The following is a 19,602-nucleotide window of genomic DNA, read 5'->3' as shown; positions in this document are numbered from 1 at the left end:
AGCGGTCTGTAGACCAGGGTGCCATGGAGGGAGGATTTGTGAGTGGCGTGGATCAGGAAGTGTAGGTGTTCCATTGTCATGCAGTGTTCCTCCATGTTGACCATGTTGCGGAGTGAGAATTTGTGTACGATGGCCAATCCTCTGCCTGGATGGGAGGGTTGGTCCTTCCTTAGGAAGTTGTAGCCATCTGGGATTGCGATGGCGATGTCTGGTCCGGAGGTAGGGTTGGTCCAGGTCTCAGTTAGGAAGGTAATGTCTGGACGGGTGGAGTCGATCAGGTCCCAGAGTTCGGTGGTGTGTTTATGGAGGGAGCATATATTCAGAAGGAGGCAGTTGATGAGGTTGTGGTGGGCGTTGCTGATTTCAGGTTTGGGGTGTTCCGGTTATGCGATGTGGCTGAAACTGAGTTTGCAGTTCCAGAAGGAAGAAGATCTGTGGGTGTTCTTAGGAGATTCGGTGCAGCAGGCCCTGAGATGTCCAGTGTTAAGGCGGTGGAGGGATTTGGTGTCATAATGGAGGGTGGTCAGGGAATGGCTCATCGGAGATTCAGGGTTCCTGTCACTGGGCGCCGTCCAGGCGGGGACAGGCACATACGGGCTTGCCTTTGCCTATGATCTAAGTACCTTTAGCATCCCCTTCCAAACTGCAAATAGGAGGGGACATGAAAAGGGCATCCCCTCATATTTGTAGTTAGAATGCTGCGTATCAATGATTTTGATCAGTTACTGACCTCTGATTTGGGATGGTAACTGATTTACAAATGGGAAGCTGTCCACAGGGGGAGCAAAGGTAACTTTACGTTATGGCTACATAGGGTAGGGAGCTGTAACATTTTTTATTACAGCCCCTCACACATCCACTTACCCCCAGCTATTCTCTTGATAAGATCTCTGGCAAAGAATCCTTTATCAGGGCCCGTCAGACATTGCAGTGCCGGCCTGACGAGGAGCATGGCCCAGTGATGAAGCATGTCACCTAATGGTGAGGGAGAGCTATTGTTCCTAAAAAGCTAATGCTTGCAGGGACTAAAAAGACTCCTACCCTAATAGGTAGAGCAGAGTCTTTCTCTCTTGGAACAGTGCATCTTAGTTTAGTCATAGGTCACAGAATGCCTCCTGCCTTATTCATATATATTAGGCAGGTGTTTTGTGACCTCTTGCAAATGCAGATTTTGGCCTGTGACTAATTAGTACATTGCAAAACAGTCAAAATGCTTCTTGCCCATGCTGATTTTCAACCTGGATTTTTTACACCGGGCACAAGGGAGCTGATTTAGAGCTTTGCATAGAGGGTGCTCTGTTATAACAGTGACAAAGAAACCTTTCCAGCAAACTCGCAGCCCTCCCGCCCAATTTAGCGGTGGATGAGCCACCTCTAGCCAGGCTTATGCCAATGGAGTAAAATTTACTCTGGCCACGTAGATCTTCCTTTGATGGCCAGAGGATTTAGGGGTCATTTCATTTAAAGTGGAAAGTCAGATGGCTTATATTACCATTCATCACTGACTAGTATATCCTGGTGGTTTGGACAGTAAAAAAGAGTATTTACCCCTGTTAGAAATTGTGTCTTTGGTTAGCAGTCAGGTTACCCCCTGTCCAAGCAAGGATCCTCACTTTAGTCAGGGTAAGTCACACACAATCCAAATTATCCTGTGCCCACACTCTGGTTGCTTGGCACTGAGCAGTCAGGCTTAACTTAGAAGGCAATGTGTAAAGTATTTGTGCAATAAATCATGCAATAACACAGTATAGCACCACAAAAATACACCACACAGTGTTTAGAAAAAATATATAATATTTATCTGATAAGATGCATGTCAAAACAATTAAAATGCAATAAGTATATGTGGAGATATCTGTAAAAGTGATATAAAGTGTCTTTAGTCTTTAAAAAGCAATAAATGTCTCTTTCAAGCACAAAGTACCTGGTTCGCATTCAAAATCTCCGCAAAGAACCGCAGAGGAGGAGATGCGGGGAAGCAAAAGGGGTATGTGTTGATTTCTTGGGTCGCACACGGCAATGCGTCATTTAGTTTTCACGCAGGGACAGCTGTGCGTCGATTTCCGGAGGTCGTCGTGGATCCTGTTCGGGTTGCGGGGTTTTCGGACGCCCCAGGGACGATGCAGGGATTTCCTGCACTAGCAGGACAAAGTCACAGGAGCTGCGTCGATTCGGTGGGCGTTGCGTCTAAATTTCTACTGCACGGCAGGCGCTGAGTCGATTCCTCTCTGGAAGTCGGGCTGCGTCATTCCAGCTCGGCTGTGCGTCGATCCTGTGGACAGTGCGTCGAATTTCTGGTCGCTATGCTGGCACTACATCGATCTTCTCAGGCTGCGTCATTCCGGTTCAACGTGCGGTGAATTTTTCACCTCGGTGTAGGCTGTGCATCGTTTCTGGCAGGCCGTGCATCAAATTTCACTGCACAAGGAGTCCTTCTTGTAGAGATGAAGTATTTTTGTCACTAAGACTTCAGGGAACAGGAGGCAAGCTCTATCCAAGCCCTTGGACAGCACTTCTCACCACAGCCGGAGAGCAGCAAGGCAGCAGGGCAACAGCAAGGCAGCAGTCCTTCACAGAAAGCAGACAGGTTATTCCTTTAGGCAGCCAGGCAGGTCTTCTTCACAGGATGCAGGTTCTGGTTACAGTTTCTTCTCCAGGAAGTGTCAGGTAGAGTGTCTACCTCAGAAGTGTCTGAGTTGGTAGGGGCAGAGGCCCTGTTTAAATACCCAAATGTGCCTTTGAAGTGGGGGAGACAACAAAGAGTGGCTTAGAAGTGCACAAGGTCCCCTTTCAGTTCAATCCTGTCTGCCAGGGTCCCAGTATGGGGTGTGGCAGTCCTTTGTGTGAGGGCAGGCTACTGTCGTTTGACATGTAATTGCCAGGCCCTCCACCCTCCCAGCCCAGGAAGACCCATTCAAAATGCAGATGTATGCAAGTGAGGCTGAGTATCCTGTGTTTAGGGTGTGTCTGAGTGAATGCACAAGGGAGCTGCCAACTATCTCAGTCAGACGTGGATTGTAAGGCACAGAGGGCCTGATTCTTACCTTGGCGGTCGGCGGAGAGGCGGCTGTCGGACCGCGAACAGACCGGCGGTCCAAAAAATGGCATTCTGACCGCGGCGGTCACCGCCGCGATCGACCGCCACTTCCCCACTCCGACCGCCACGGCGGTCATGACCGACGGGCTGGAGTTCGCACACTCCGGCCCGGCGGTCGACCCAAGACCGCCAACCGTATCATGACCCTGCTTACCGCCGCGGTTTTTGGCGGTCGGGAACCACCATGCGAACCATGGCGGTAGGCACTATCGGGGCCAGGGAATTCCTTCCCTGGCACTGATAGGGGTCTCCCCCACCCCCCACTGCCCCCCACGAGTCCTCCCCCCACACCCTCCACCCCCCAGAGGTGGTACGAACCCCCTGCCCCCCCCACCCCGACATGCACATACACGCACCCCGACATGCACGCACCCCCAACATGCACATATGCACACCCCCTACACACACACATACACAACGGGGGCACATACCCGCACACATACATGCCGACATGCGCACCCGCCGAACTACACACATTGCCCAAAGGCACAGCAGCACCCCCCGCCCGCATGCACGCACTCACACACCCCCTCTACACACCCCCATGCACGCACACATCACACAACACCCCCCCACCCCCTCCCCTCACGGACGATCAACTTACCTTGTGCGTTGGTCCTCCGGGAGGCGACGGGAGCCATAGGGACGTGACCGCCAACAGAAGACCGCCAACAGAAGACCGCCACACTGAAATGTGGGTCGTAATTCTGGGGGCGGTGTTCTGCTGGCGTGGCGGTGGAGGTTGACCAGTCTCCACTTTCCCGCCGACCGCCAGTGTGGCTGCTGGCGGTATTCCGGCGGAACGCTCCCAGCGGTCGGAATACGCGCAGCGGCATACCGCCGCGGTCGGCGGTCTTTACCGCGGCGGTAACTCGGCGGTCTTGCGAAAAGACCGCCAAGGTCAGAATCAGGCCCAGAAGGATTTAAGGGCAGATAAATGCTCACTTTCAAAAAGTGGCATTTGTAAACTAGTAATATTAAATCCAACTTCACTAGTCAGCAGGATTTTGTATCACCATTCTGGCCATACTAAATATGACCTTCCTACTCCTTTCAGATCAGCAGCTACCACTCAAACAGTATATGAGGGTAACCCCAATGTTAGCCTATGAAGGGAGCAGGCCTCACAGCAGTGTAAAAATGAAATTAGGAGTTTTACACTACCAGGACATGTAAACTACACAGGTACATGTCCTGCCTTTTGCCTACACAGCACCCTGTCCTATGGGTTACCTAGGGCATACCTTAGGGGTGACTTATATGTAGAACAATGGGTGTTTTAGGCTTGGAAAGTACTTTTAACTGCCAAGTCGAATTGGCAGTGAAACTGCACACCCAGGCCTTGCAATGGCAGGCCTGAGACAAGGTTAAGGAGCAACTTAAAGGGGGTGGCATAATCAGTGCTGCAGGCCCACTAGTAGCATTTATTCTACAGGCCCTGGGCACATATAGTGCACTTTACTAGGGACGTATAAGTAAATTAAATGATCCAATTGGGTATGATCCAATGTTGCCATGTTTAAAGGGAGAGAACATATGCACTTTAGCACTGGTTAGAAGTGGTAAAGTGTGCAGAGTCTTAAAACCAGAAAAACAGTATCTAAATGTGGAGGGAGGCAGGCAAATAGTTAGGGGTGACCACCCTAAGGCTGTCAGGTCTAACAACCCCCTACCATGAGATGAACCTCCTATGGTGTGGACGTCATCAGTTGTTTTATTTTTCAATAACAAACTCTCAATTTGGGACTTTCTTTCTGAAAAATAAAAATAAACTTTACAAAAGTTTGATGACCGGCCATCATCGTTGATGAAGTGGTTTGTCAAACTTTTTCTTAACTAACAAGAACTACCATGACAACCATTTCTGACAATGTATAGAGTTGTAAGTGGGCCGAAGTACATCTAAAAAATTGGCAGGCAGAGTAAATACAGGGTGGCGCATGTAAACTCCTCTGCCATTCTGTCGGCAATTACTCCATCCACCAAACCCTAAGTCAGGCTCAATGTGTTTTGCCAGAGGTTGTTCTAGTAAAAGTCTTTTAAAAGTATCTTCTGACCCCGTCATGGAGCGGTATAATGTATTGTGTAATTGCTGTTGAATCTCCTTTGATCATGAGTGTCATGATAGTTTTTATTCGTTGGCACAGAATGTCATAATTTTAGGTATGCAAATAATTACATTATTGGACCTACAAGTTAATGTGAGATCAGTATTTTCCTAAATAATCAATTAACCTCTTTACATGAAGTCCACTCCCTGATGTTTCCAGAAGACTAGATTGAGGTAGAGAAGGGGGGATTTTAAACAGGCTGAGAGAGTATGAAAACGACATGGGATGCATGACGCCTATGAAACATTTTGGAGTTAGTGCTTGAAATGGAGTCAAATACGTTCCTGTTAGTAACAATGGTCGAAGGCTTTGAAGCACTCACACAGGGATTAAGGGCCAGATGTAGCATTTTCCGATTTTGCGAGTCGGTGCGACTCGCAATTTCTGATTCGCAAAATCTGATGCAGAACGGTGTCTCAGACACCGTCTGCGAGTCGCTATGGGGTCACAAAGACCCACCTCATTAATATTAATGAGGTGGGTCGCACTTTGCGACCCCATAGCGAGTCCCTGCACTCACAGGGATGGTGGCCTGCTGAAGACAGCAGACCTCCATGTCTGTGACTGCTTTTTAAATAAAGCAGTTTTTTATTTTTATTTTGCAGCCCGTTTTCCTTAAAGGAAAATGAGTTGCAAAGTAAAAAAAATAACGAAACCATTTGGTTTCGGTTTTTCAGAGGGTCTGAAAAACCCTTTTTGGCAACATTCACAAAGGGGAAGGGGTCCCATGGGGACCCCTTCCCTTTTGCGAATGGGTTACCACCAGTGTGACACTGGTGGTAACTGCGAATTGCTTTGCGACCGCATTCACAGTCACAAAGCAATTTAGCATAGCGATGCGAGTCGCAAATAGGAAGGGGACACCCCTTCCTATTTGCGAGTTGCATTCACAATTTGCGAGTCGGTACCGACTAGCAAATTGTGAATGAGCATCCCAATCGGCATTTTGCAATGCGCAAACTGCGATTTTCGCAGTTTGCACCATACAAAATGCTTGCTACATCTGGCCCTAAGAGCTTAATGAGCTAAATAGGAAACTCAAATTAGAGATTAGAGAAACTGGTGAGAAATAAGAGCATGTGACACAATGACACTCTATGGGGAAGCAAGAGAGGCATTATAAGCTCAAGGAATCTATATTGCGGAGGTGAAAACTGAAGGAGACTCCATCACTATGGAAGATGGAATAAACAAAAGAGAGCGATGGCTGTCAATCTAGTTACAACTAAGAGACGGCCCACAGAATCGGACATTAGACTTTCTAGGCATAAATGAGAAATCCCTAGACACATGAGGAAGAAAGGGTTCTAAATATTTTCACACCTGGGAGTATACTATCAATCGATAGTTAAAGAGAACAGTGGCCACATTAGGAGTCCCAGGCTTGAGGCCAGGAGGAGGTGCCCCAACATGTGAATGTCCTTTCCGATGTCATACCGGCAAATAATAATAGTAACTGACATCTGACTGACTCTTCCTCAGCACTGTCAACCTGTTACATCTGCACATGATATGAGACTGACTCTTCTTCAATCTTATTGTTCTTTTCAGAGTGTTTCTAGTATATGATTGACTTTAATCCTGCCCAATTAAGCTGTCACTGATGCAACTGACGTGAATGACTCACTGGCATCCCTCGCAGCCTTTGAGAGGTGAGTCTGATGTGTGACCCGATGCCGTCCCAGCCCTAACAATTTGTAAATATGCACATATTATGTGGCTCATTCTGCTAAACTTCTACTGCCCTGTCAGGGGTATACTTCTTGTGTGAAGGACTGCTGCTGCCCCACTGGCCTATACAGAGGTGTCCCTCGTAAAAGATTGACTTTTCCCCAGACCTACAGGCTTTTAGAGGCATTTCTGATATGTAGCTTACTCTGAAGTTGGGTTTACTCTGACCGAGCCCACTCTCCCAGAGAATAATCTTCCTTCCATCCCTATTTGCCTCCAGCGCTCTCTTCTGACCCTTGAGCACTATTGAGAATGGAATAGTAAACATTGCATTTTAGCAACAGACTTTCACGTTGTCTTGTAAAAGAATGTGATTATCAACCTTATGAAGCCGTATTTTTTCAAACAATAAAAAAATACAGCTGGGTAAAACAAATAAAAAGCACCCCTCCTCGTGAATGACATTTTGAATAAGCCAGGGGTGACGGGGGTGATAAATGACACGTAACAATAAGACTAGCGGTTAGTGCCTCTGCTTAGTAAGGATCTCAGGAGCTTTGTGAGACAACTACAAGTGTCTCTGGCATGCAGATATGTTTTCGATATTCTCTCTTTCCTCTACCTCACAATATATTGTGAACAGGATTTCCCATTACACTGGAGTCATACTCATGGATACATTAAAAAAAGTGTTTCAGAGAGGCCTTTGTGTGTTGCCACTGGGCCTGGAGGTTGAATAATATGTAATAATGAAGATCTGCGTGTAAACTGATTCTCGCTAGACTCTCAGTTTTTTCCCTCTATGTGGATTACACTAAGGAATGTAAAGAAAAAAAGTTGACTTCATTTCCAGTTTCACAAACACCTCAATATTTTGGACTGAAATAGGAGGATTTTGGATTCATTTTCAAAATTGTGGGTATATTTCTGAAATACTTTTGAAGGCAGATGGAATTTCGGAAACCTCCCTGAAATGCTCAGTTTCATTCCAACACCTCAGAAGTATTTTCAGAACAACAATGCTCTGCAAACTATGACTGGAATTCCACCCTAGCAGAAGTGAATCATTTTCCGAAAGAAATGCTAGTCCATACATATTCAAAGCACCCCAGGAGTAAGTGGCAAGCTCCTAAGGAGACTGCCAGAAAAGTGAGATAAATCAAGCCATTAAGAGAGCAGTCACGTGAGTTCTTTTCTCGCTAGAAACCAGAGTTATTGTATTGAAAGGAGCAAAGCCCTTTTGGATTCCTGTGATAATGTTATCAGAGCTCTCTTCGCTCCTCCGTCGCTCTCCACTCAATCACCGCAACAGCAACCCATTCAGCTGGAATACATTCGAAGGATAAGGACGCGCAGGTCAAGGGAAGGTTTTTTTCCTTTATCAATAGGACTTTCATGCACTGTTGTACTTCTCTCCACTCATGCGCGTCAAGGCACTTCAAGAAGATGACACGTATTTCTAACTAAAAAGGATAAAATGCATCTGGGGGCATTGAGTGCACAGCCGAATGTCTATGTTGAAATGTTATCCTGGCATCCTAAACAGCATAGAATTTTATTGTGAATCTGCTTGTAGATGAGCTTAATCACGCTGTGAAGGCCAGCATTTTTCAGCAAAGTCACGAATTACACCTTATCAAAGGAGAGTGGTGATGCCAATCTCCAGTCTCTGCACATGCACCTCCTAACATGTACAGCCACCTGCCAGGTTTGAGAGCACCTCGCCTCCCACCCCTCGCCCCGCTCCATCTCCCGCCACTGCATGACCTACAGGAGGAAAGAGATGGGCCAGACTCCAGCGGATGGAACTATTTCACTGTTTCTACTTCCCATATAGTGACAGGGCCAAGGATACGCACCTGCTTGTGTCTACTTGCACATACTGGCCGTAGGCCCTTCCCATAATATGAAAGGCTATGGGCAAGCCCTCCAGGAGTGGAGGAGGAAGGGCAATGCCCGCTTCCAACACCGTTTTATCAGGCAATGCAAACTTGTAAAAAGCCTGGAGGCTCTCATGCAGTACCCTCAAGCCAGTGGAGATTAGAAGAAGGGCTGGATGGCTAGAACTGCTGCTGACTGCCTGCTTATCACATGCCCAAACCTGGACATCGCCAACGCCAAAGGTTCGACAGGCTCAGGAATGTATGTAGGCTCTGGAGACAAGGCGTTGCCTCTATCTGGCCTTCTGGGCGCGGTTGGAACATCAAAATGCTGGACTGGCAGGAGCAAGTGGATCCTGTGGGCGTTGTGTCACATTTTAGCACCATGGGCCGGACAAACGACCAGATAATGATGACGATGCCTGAATCAAGGTGGATCAGAAGGTTAGTGGAAGCACTCTGTTGTGATCGGAAAGTTCCCTGCAGGGTATGCAGGCAAGTACTCCTTCTTTGAGTGCCCAGCTGCATGCGTATATGGTGTTCTCACTCTAACTTTTGGCCCTGGTGTCACATAATTTGGCATGTTTGCAGAGGTCTGGGCCTGTACCTTTCAATGAAAGGTTCAGAACCTGCCCTGTAACCTAGATGAGCACACCAACTGTGCCACCAGTACGAACAAAGGAGTATTGTCCCTGTTGTAGGTTTAGCACAGAAGACAGTGATAGCAGCATACTGTGTTTTGTGATCTGATATGGTTGGCCAGCCTTTTTTATCTACATCAGTGAGAGGTCCCTCACTGTCCCTTCCTATGTAAAGTTGCCCTCTTATGTGAAAATCCAGAGCCTTGTGTTGACATACCATGTGTTTGTTGCGTGGATGTACATCTGTACTATGCATGTAGCACATGGGTAGCAGTAGGTTGATGGGTGTGTACGAGCATGAGTAGTGAAACCAGTGGGATCTATTTTTGAATGCAAAATGTTGTACTGCACCATGCCCAACCACCATCAAATCTTAATCAGTCACCTTTGAGGTGATTTTTGCTTTATTCAGGAATTACCCTAGAAATGGGAGTTATAATGACAAAATAGACAAATAATACTGCAACAGTGTGCAACATCATACCACATAATTTGTATTTTCTCTGTTCTTGACCATAATTTAGTCAACCCAGCCACATAATTTGGCCCTCCATTACCATATAATTTCTAATGCCCTGCATGTAGATCGCCCTATACAGGGAGTGCAGAATTATTAGGCAAATTAGTATTTTGACCACATCATCCTCTTTATGCATGTTGTCTTACTCCAAGCTTTATAGGCTCGAAAGCCTACTACCAATTAAGCATATTAGGTGATGTGCATCTCTGTAATGAGAAGGGGTGTGGTCTAATGACATCAACACCCTATATCAGGTGTGCATAATTATTAGGCAACTTCCTTTCCTTTGGCAAAATGGGTCAAAAGAAGGACTTAACAGGCTCAGAAAAGTCAAAAATAGTGAGATATCTTGCAGAGGGATGCAGCACTCTTAAAATTGCAAAGCTTCTGAAGCGTGATCATCGAACAATCAAGCGTTTCATTCAAAGTAGTCAACAGGGTCGCAAGAAGCGTGTGGAAAAACCAAGGCGCAAAATAACTGCCCATGAACTGAGAAAAGTCAAGCGTGCAGCTGCCACGATGCCACTTGCCACCAGTTTGGCCATATTTCAGAGCTGCAACATCACTGGAGTGCCCAAAAGCACAAGGTGTGCAATACTCAGAGACATGACCAAGGTAAGAAAGGCTGAAAGACGACCACCACTGAACAAGACACACAAGCTGAAACGTCAAGACTGGGCCAAGAAATATCTCAAGACTGATTTTTCTAAGGTTTTATGGACTGATGAAATGAGAGTGAGTCTTGATGGGCCAGATGGATGGGCCCGTGGCTGGATTGGTAAAGGGCAGAGAGCTCCAGTCCGACTCAGACGCCAGCAAGGTGGAGGTGGAGTACTGGTTTGGGCTGGTATCATCAAAGATGAGCTTGTGGGGCCTTTTCGGGTTGAGGATGGAGTCAAGCTCAACTCCCAGTCCTACTGCCAGTTCCTGGAAGACACCTTCTTCAAGCAGTGGTACAGGAAGAAGTCTGCATCCTTCAAGAAAAACATGATTCTCATGCAGGACAATGCTCCATCACACGCGTCCAAGTACTCCACAGCGTGGCTGGCAAGAAAGGGTATAAAAGAAGGAAATCTAATGACATGGCCTCCTTGTTCACCTGATCTGAACCCCATTGAGAACCTGTGGTCCATCATCAAATGTGAGATTTACAAGGAGGGAAAACAGTACACCTCTCTGAACAGTGTCTGGGAGGCTGTGGTTGCTGCTGCACGCAATGTTGATGGTGAACAGATCAAAACACTGACAGAATCCATGGATGGCAGGCTTTTGAGTGTCCTTGCAAAGAAAGGTGGCTATATTGGTCACTGATTTGTTTTTGTTTTGTTTTTGAATGTCAGAAATGTATATTTGTGAATGTTGAGATGTTATATTGGTTTCACTGGTAATAATAAATAATTGAAATGGGTATATATTTTTTTTTGTTAAGTTGCCTAATAATTATGCACAGTAATAGTCACCTGCACACACAGATATCCCCCTAACATAGCTAACACTAAAAACAAACTAAAAACTACTTCCAAAAATATTCAGCTTTGATATTAATGAGTTTTTTGGGTTCATTGAGAACATGGTTGTTGTTCAATAATAAAATTAATCCTCAAAAATACAACTTGCCTAATAATTCTGCACTCCCTGTAACTGTTATAAGTGCAGTTCTAAGAATGCAAAAAACGGATGTGCAACAATGGAGCAGTTGGTTATCTCTATAAGCGCATGTGACAACAGATAAGGTTGTTTTGCAGCTCTGCCGATTTGTCTTGTTTTTATGTTAATTTAGGAACCAAAACCAATTACATTCCTTTCTAGTCTGTTGACGTTCTGACAAAGGCTATTTCTCACCCACTCCTTCCTGCTTTTCCTCCACTCCTGCCTCTGTGGTCTTCCTATTTTTACCCACAGGCTGCTACCAAGTGCGTGGACAAGCGCCAAGTGAGATTTACTCAGGCAGCCGTTATGCCTGCCGCACATGAGGTTACGCTCCTTCTGCAGAGAATTCCTTAGCGGCTCCAAGCTGGTCATTAGTGACTGGTAAATTACAGTACTTCCCTGTTGTGTACAGAGATATTGTTGACAATGTTGGTATCCACTGAAGAGACGTGCTCTTTCTGTTCAGCCACTGCTGTGGGTGTATTTATAGCTGACAATGCACTTTTATCACAATATACTAAATTAAATTGTCCACAACGGACCAAAAGACTCTTTCAGAAATGCGATATGGGGAGTACTATACTCAGCTGAGCAATATTAAAGTATATCTTGGGCTACGCAGTTTAATTGCAATAGATAATATGTGTGTTGACTGAAGTTAAGAAAAGCGTAGGTGGATTTTTTTTAATGCAGCCATTCTTTGAGGAAAAAACAAGAGACATTAAGAATGGTGTAGTGTATAGCAATCGCATCAAAAGACCAAAAATATTGCTGCGACCTGGAATTTGACCAGCTAAAAATCGGTACAGCCATGACATTACAATTTTAGTGTCATGACTAAAGAGAATTATTATTATTATTATTATCATTCAGCATTACGCCTTGGACATCACAATACACTGTTTCCTGTTCCTTCTTGCCTGAACCTGCTCACTCTACAAGAGCATGCAACCGTTTTAAAATCTTATGTATGTCATTATTTAAATTCGAAGTGAGGGGGAGGATGAGGCAGTCTCCCACAGCTGACAAGAACTGCAACCATAGGGTCAGAGTTAAGACATGTTTCAAGTGAATGTGGCTGTCCTTACCATTGTTAGGAGTTTTTGTTTTTAAATAAAGGCTTGGGTGCAGCTATAGAACCACCAGCGGGGGAAACGTCTCTTCTCACATTTCACTGTGGAGAGGCAAGATGGCGGCCATGTGAGAGGTCAGGTCTCAGCTCGCTCTTCTCCAGCTCATTGCTAGCAGTAGATAAAGAGAATGGGCAGTGACTTCTTTGCACTATCGTTACTACTCTTACTCTACTCCTTGGTGGTTGCAAATTAGGACTCACTTTGTCACTGAATCAAGGGGGGGCGCTGATTTTAGATGTGGCAACAGCCCCCTGAGTCACTTGAGAAACCCGGCACCTCTCAGCAGGTCTAAAGCGCACATCAACACATGTGCGGGGCCAGAAGGTTCATGTTGTTGAGCTTGCAGGAAGCTAAGCCACCCTCGAAGAACTCCTGCTCGACCAAGGATCGGTTAGCGGAGAAGGCAGCAGTGTCCCTGGTGTCAGCCTCCAATGGCAAGGAGGATAGCAAACATGAACAGAACAAGGGCGGACACGTCAGTCATGGCAGTGATAACGCGTCCTTTTATGTTAATTTATTACACATTAGGACTCGTTTTAGGCCAATGAATCTTGTGACCCACTGGAGAGATGACGTAGGACGAGATAACTGATCAATATGTCAAGCAATATATCAATAATGTCATCAATATTTATCACCACAATGCACTTTACTTTGGTTAAAGACATTAATCAAATTGTTGACGCAACCATGACCTTTCAGTCATGAATAACCACACCTGTTAATAGAATTTTTATGTATTTTATTCCCTATTGATTACAATCTACGAGCAAAAGACTTAGGAGGTCATTGACCGCCGCCCGCCAAGCGGGAACCGCCAGAAGACCGTACCGCGGTCAAAAGACCGCGGCGGTCATTCTGAGTTTCCAGCTGGGCTGGCGGGCAACCGCCAGAAGGCCGCCCGCCCGCCCAGCGGGAAACCCCCTTCCACGAGGATGCCGGCTCCGAATGGAGCCGGCGGAGTGGAAGGGGTGCGACGGGTGCAGTTGCACCCGTCGCGATTTTCAGTGTCTGCCACGCAGACACTGAAAATCTATGTGGGGCCCTGTTAGGGGGCCCCTGCAGTGCCCATGCCAGTGGCATGGGCACTGCAGGGGCCCCCAGGGGCCCCACGACACCCGTTCCCGCCAGCCAGGTTCTGGCGGTGAAAACCGCCAGAACCAGGCTGGCGGGAAGGGGGTCGGAATCCCCATGGCGGCGCTGCTTGCAGCGCCGCCGTGGAGGATTCCCTGGGGCAGCGGGAAGCCGGCGGGAAGCCGGTGGGAAACCGCCAGCTTCCCTTTTCTGACCGCGGCTTTACCGCCGTGGTCAGAATGCCCCCGGAAGCACCGCCAGCCTGTTGGCGGTGCTTCCTCCGTCACCTACCCTGGCTGTCATAGACCGCCAGGGTAGGAATGACCCCCTTAATCTCAATACCAAGAAGCATAACAGCATAGTCACAATATGGTAACTGTGATAGGATTTCATTAATGCAAGAATCCCGAACATCAATACATAACACGGCGTAAACATAGATCAGAATACAGCAAATGTCATATACTTGTTAGTTCAGCATATCATAACGTCAGTCATTTGTCTATTTGCGTCAGTCAAAGTGAACTCCTGTCCTAACCACTAATTTACATCAGCATGTTGGGCTTCATGCAAAAGAATTTAGAACACCAATTTGGAAAACATCTAGCTATGGTCTCTATCAAAATGAGCAGTTGTACCTAGAAAGGAAAAGCAAACAGACAAATTACAAATTGCATTGTCATAATTACCCTCCAAAGATTAGGTCAGCACACAGGATCAGTCTTCGTCTTCAGGACATCAGTCAAAACGGCATCAGTCTAAACTAAAAGACAGGGGACACTTCCCTCATAAGGAGGAGAAGCGTAAAAGGGCAGTCTATGGGTGAAGATGGTTTTAATAAATCTCAAAGTCACCAAACAGAGTGACAGAGTTTCTGGATAAAATCAAGAGCATTCCCTACCTCCTCTCTCGACCTTTCTGTGACATGGGGTTTTATCCCTTTTTCGTAATACCTTCCCCCAAAATTCTATTGGTCATTTACTATACCCCACTATCTTTAACCTATCAAATTAAGCATTAGGTAATTCTAATTGTCGCCCCACATCAATTCATAACATTTTGATTGGTCTTCATAATTGACGTCTTCGGAGGTGGCATATCCGGGGGGTTACTTCATATCTTGACACGTCTTCTCAGGTCAGCAGTTCCATTGTCCATGGTTTAAATGTCCTTGTACATTACATTAATCTACATTTGTTTCAACTTTGTATTCAAAACTTTAACTAAGGCACCAAATAGGCGGTTGAGAACGGATTTATAAAGATACATTCATCTTCCAAATTGAAGAAAAGTACATTTTGCAGGGTCATGGCCCTTTGCGAGTCAGCACAATGAAAACAGAAAAAGGCTTTTAATATGAGAGCTAGGCAGCTAAAACCCACAGCTCACGCTAACTTAAGGCCTATAAGATTTTCAATATAAATGCAATATCGTAAACGTTAATATAAACTTGATTAACCATAGCATGAATAATTTTATTTATGAGTTATTAGTTCGCGTATACATTGGTGGCCACACACATTATAGTCATAATTCAAATGCACGTTTCAGCAAAGTCGCTATTATTGTCGTTTTCTATGCAGCATCTCTGAGCATTAATATAAGCATTTCATTTTAATATGTATTATTTAAACTACGCTCTCTCAGTAGCAAAGGTAAGAAGGCCAGCTTCAGAGAAAAAAGAAGTGTTGCAGCAGTTGTTGCTCAGTGTGTACTACAGCAGCAGAATAAACGCAATACACTGGATAGCGCTGGCTTACCGTCTGGTGGGCCTCAGCCCCCCGTTATGGAGTTTTTTTCTGCAGCTTTACATAACCTTCCTCTCTCTGCTACATCATTGCACCTAGCAACTCAGAGGCTGGGACAAACTGGAATGGCAGATAGCCCAATGTTGTTGGGTTCTGGAACACTTAGGGATTCCACTGTGCCGGTTCCTGACCAGGCATCACTATGTTCGACATGACCCAGGCCTTCTGAGGGAGGACCTGCTGTAAACCTTATGTCATGGCTCTGGTACAGACAGATGGTCCTGGGATTTTACCCACCCTCTACACAATAGCGGCACTGGGGATTCCGCCTCATTTGGAATTAGTTCCATTTCCCAGGCTGAAGCTACAGGCTCAGATGTATCTACCTCCCAACTGGCCCAGCCTGGTCAGCCAATTGTCTTGATGACTGTGGGGACTGTGCTCAGGAACATGGGTGGAGCTCTTCTGGCTGGAGAGGGCATGGGGTCAGGGGCATTGGTTGGTTCTGTGGAGACATGTATTAATGGTGTTGTCCCTCCACTCAAACCACAATAAGATGCTCCTTGGTTTCCAGCACTGGCACTCTCGTTGACTCACTTAGCAACAGTAACAGATGAGTCAGATTTCAAGAAACCTCAAAATGTGTCCCACACCCCAGAGCTACCTCACTCAAGCAATCTTAGGGATTTAACAGGGGAAGCAGTGGGGCATAAGTCTCCAGACGAACCCCTAGATCTCAGGGATAATTTTTTTCCCTCACAAACGGCTCCAGTACTTCCAGACCAATTGGGTCAGGGGAGGATGGGTCCTCGCTGACCTCAGATAGTAGCTCTAGTGGCTCACCAGATGGTCCAAACACTGTGGTCAAATAACCATCACAGACCAGTAAAGTAAAAGAGCTGTCTCAGGTTTCAAAGTCGGCAAGGGCAACCATAAGGAGACCCTCTACCCCAGCCTTAAAATGGGATCACTCAGCAACTCACCAGGTGTATACTGAACCAGGGAGGCCACAGGATCAGCAAGAGCAATGCATGCCCTCTCCCAGCTGCAATCATCTTCATGCTGGTCAAGTCAGGTCAGAGGAACCATCGTTGAGATTCATTTATGACTCGATAAAACAACATCAAGAAGAAACTTGATCAGGTGGTTGCAATGCAAGAGTGGCTATTAAAAAATAACAGTGGTCTATGAGGAAAATCTTTAAGGCATGCCCAGAGACTGGAGAGAAACTAACCTCAGTGGAAAAGCATACAGATGTGTTGGAGACAGACATGGGGGCTGTGAAATCTCAATCAGAGGCCTATGAATCCCGACTTTCTGATATGCAGTGGAAGCTTTGAAAACAGACAGCAGCATAATAATCTGCGATTTCTTGGACTTCAGGAGGGGGTTAAAGGCAATGACACTAGAATGTTTATGGTGAATCTACTTAAAGGTGCATTCCCAGAGCTAATGAGTTGGAATTGGGTCCTCAAAATTCAGAGGGAGCGTCATTTTACCTTCATGCTGAAGAAGGGGCGTACTTCCAGAGATGACAGTATACGTCAGCCGAAAGCAATTACTGTATATTTTGGAAATTTCTTGCTTCAGCAAATGGTTTTTGAAAAAGCAAGGCCAGGCTCTAAATGTAATTTTGATGGTCATTCTTTTTTGCCCACCCAGATGTTTGCCATGTGACTGGAAAGAAGACGGTGATTGAGGAAGCTTGTTAAGACATTTCAGGAGGAAAGGAACAGAGGCATATCTGTTGAACCCAGCCTGCCTAAAGATTGTCTTTAAAGAGAGCACATGTTTTTTTTCATCAGAGACCAAGGTCAAGGAGTACCTGACTGAGTTGTCAGACAGACCCTAATTCCTTTGAGAGCTATACTTTGTGGGTATTTTTCAGTTAATGCTACTGGTAACTCTTTGTTTGGTATGTGTCTGAAAACCAGCCTTGACTCTTGAGGTTAGTTCTGCGCTTGATTATCCCTGTTGTACTATGGCTCTTTCTCTATTTGGATGCTTGTTCTTTTTCTTTTTGTATTAGTTATGGGTATAAGCATCTGGAAAGGGGATAGAGCACAGGTGCCACTTCCCAGGCCACCATGCAGGCTGGTGGTGGGTCTGATTGCCGTAGGTAATGGATTGGAGGATTGGGGGTGGGCAGGGGGTGGGAGGTTGGATAAGTGTGGTGGGGTTGAGGAGGATACAGAACTGGTGGGAGAGGTCACTTGGGGGGTTCAACGTGGGTGGGGGTGGCTCACTGCACAAGAGGAGGTGATGAATTTGAGAAGATTTGAAAGGGGTTTCTGTATGCTGCTGGATGATTTAGCAGATATAATCAATAGCAATATTATGCTGCTGTTATTAAGGCTTGTTGGTAGGTTTGACCCTTTGTGTGTCTAATATTCTTAAGATGCGTATTGCTTCTGTTAACATCTTTGGGCTAAAGATGGGTCTAAAATATGGAATACTGCAGAAGATATTAAGGTTCTTCATGCAGATATTTTGTGTCTACAAGAGACACATATTGGAGGTTCAAAGAAAGCAGGACTTTAATCATTTGGCTTTAAGTTGGGTGTGTGTACTACTCATGGAATAAATACTTGGGGGTGGCTATACTATTTCAGGGAAACTTCAAAGGGGTGAGGTGATCTTCCTCTGACCAACTTTAGTAGATGGGTGATTGCCAAATTTCAAATCATAGGCCAAGTAATGACACTTTGCTCAGTTTATGGACACAATCTGGATGATTCAACTGTGTATAACGAGCTAAATAATGAATTAGCCTTATGGCCAACACCTCTTATACTATGTCGGGATCTGAAAATAAACCTGCCAGGAGGGTTCCTGTATATTGAAGATGGTAATGTTGATAGCTATCATGGCCAGAAGCCCCAAGCCTTGATGCCTCAGTGACTTCTTATGCAGAACAATGGTTTAGTAGACGTCTGTCATAAAAACAAAACATCTGACCCAGGAAATACTTTTTTTCTACCACTTCTAAAAAACATGCTCATCTGGTCTACTTTTTTGTATCTCGTAGCCTAAGGCAAGAGACGCGCATCGAGAAGTACCCAAGGGTCATGTCTGACCTTAATCCTTTCATTACAGAGAATATTAGTACAGGGAGACCTTGGTTTCAGTCAACTTGGACTTTCGAAAGCGGGCTACTCTGTAATCAGTTGTGTATTAGTCATTTAAGGGTGGCTTCTGGAATTTTTACAACATAACCAGGACAGTTCTTCTCCACAGGTAGTACTCTTAAGGTTGGAATACGAGGGGAAACAATCAGTTTCAGTTTGAAACCACAGAAGAATAATAAACAACTTTTGGAAAAGCTTTATGGGGAACTAGAGAGGGCTGAAGCCCAGCTTATTGATTGTATAACTATTGGGGGACTTTGGGTCGGTACAGCATAAGTTGGTGGTGGCTAAAGCTGCTATTAACAGGGTGGCTACCAATAGGGCATCAGAAAAAGTCTGGGCCTTTAGAACAGTGTTAAGAATTCAGTGAGAGGGTATGACCTCTGCTTGCCTTCTGTACCAGACAGACATTTTGCAAGCAGAAATAACAGAAAATGTAGATGGGGTGGGCACTCGGTGACAGACCGTGATGGCATTTGCAAGGTGTTTCGGGTTTACTATGAGGTGCTATATTCCGCGAAGGGCACTAGTACAGATATGGCAGATTTGGAGATTGAGAAATATCTAAATTTAATTTCCTGCTGTAAAGTTGGACCCGAGGATAAAATGCTTCTTGATGCCTCCGTAAGCCAGGAAGAGATTTATGCAGCACTTAGGCCATTATCGTCAGGTAAGTCTACTGGGACACATAAGATCCTGTTAGAGTTTTATAAAGTCTTTTTTGGGCCCATGGTAATGTTATGACAGATTTATTTCTTTAGGTTCTCAACGAACATCATTGTATTCCTTAAGAAGGGTAAGCCTCCGTACAGTCTGGGGTCATTTCACCCTATCAGTCTCAACAGTGAAACTAAACTTTATGCCAAGGTTTTAGAAGCAAGGCTGGGTGGCATAATTAACAACTTGGTCTTTCCATGACAACATGGGTTTATTCAAGCAAGGGAAACCA

The sequence above is a fragment of the Pleurodeles waltl genome, chromosome 1_2 (assembly GCF_031143425.1).
Source record: "Pleurodeles waltl isolate 20211129_DDA chromosome 1_2, aPleWal1.hap1.20221129, whole genome shotgun sequence".
Classification (NCBI taxonomy): Eukaryota; Metazoa; Chordata; class Amphibia; order Caudata; family Salamandridae; genus Pleurodeles; species Pleurodeles waltl.
The sequence above is the reverse complement of the archived record's forward strand: the minus strand, read 5'-3'. Positions refer to the sequence as shown.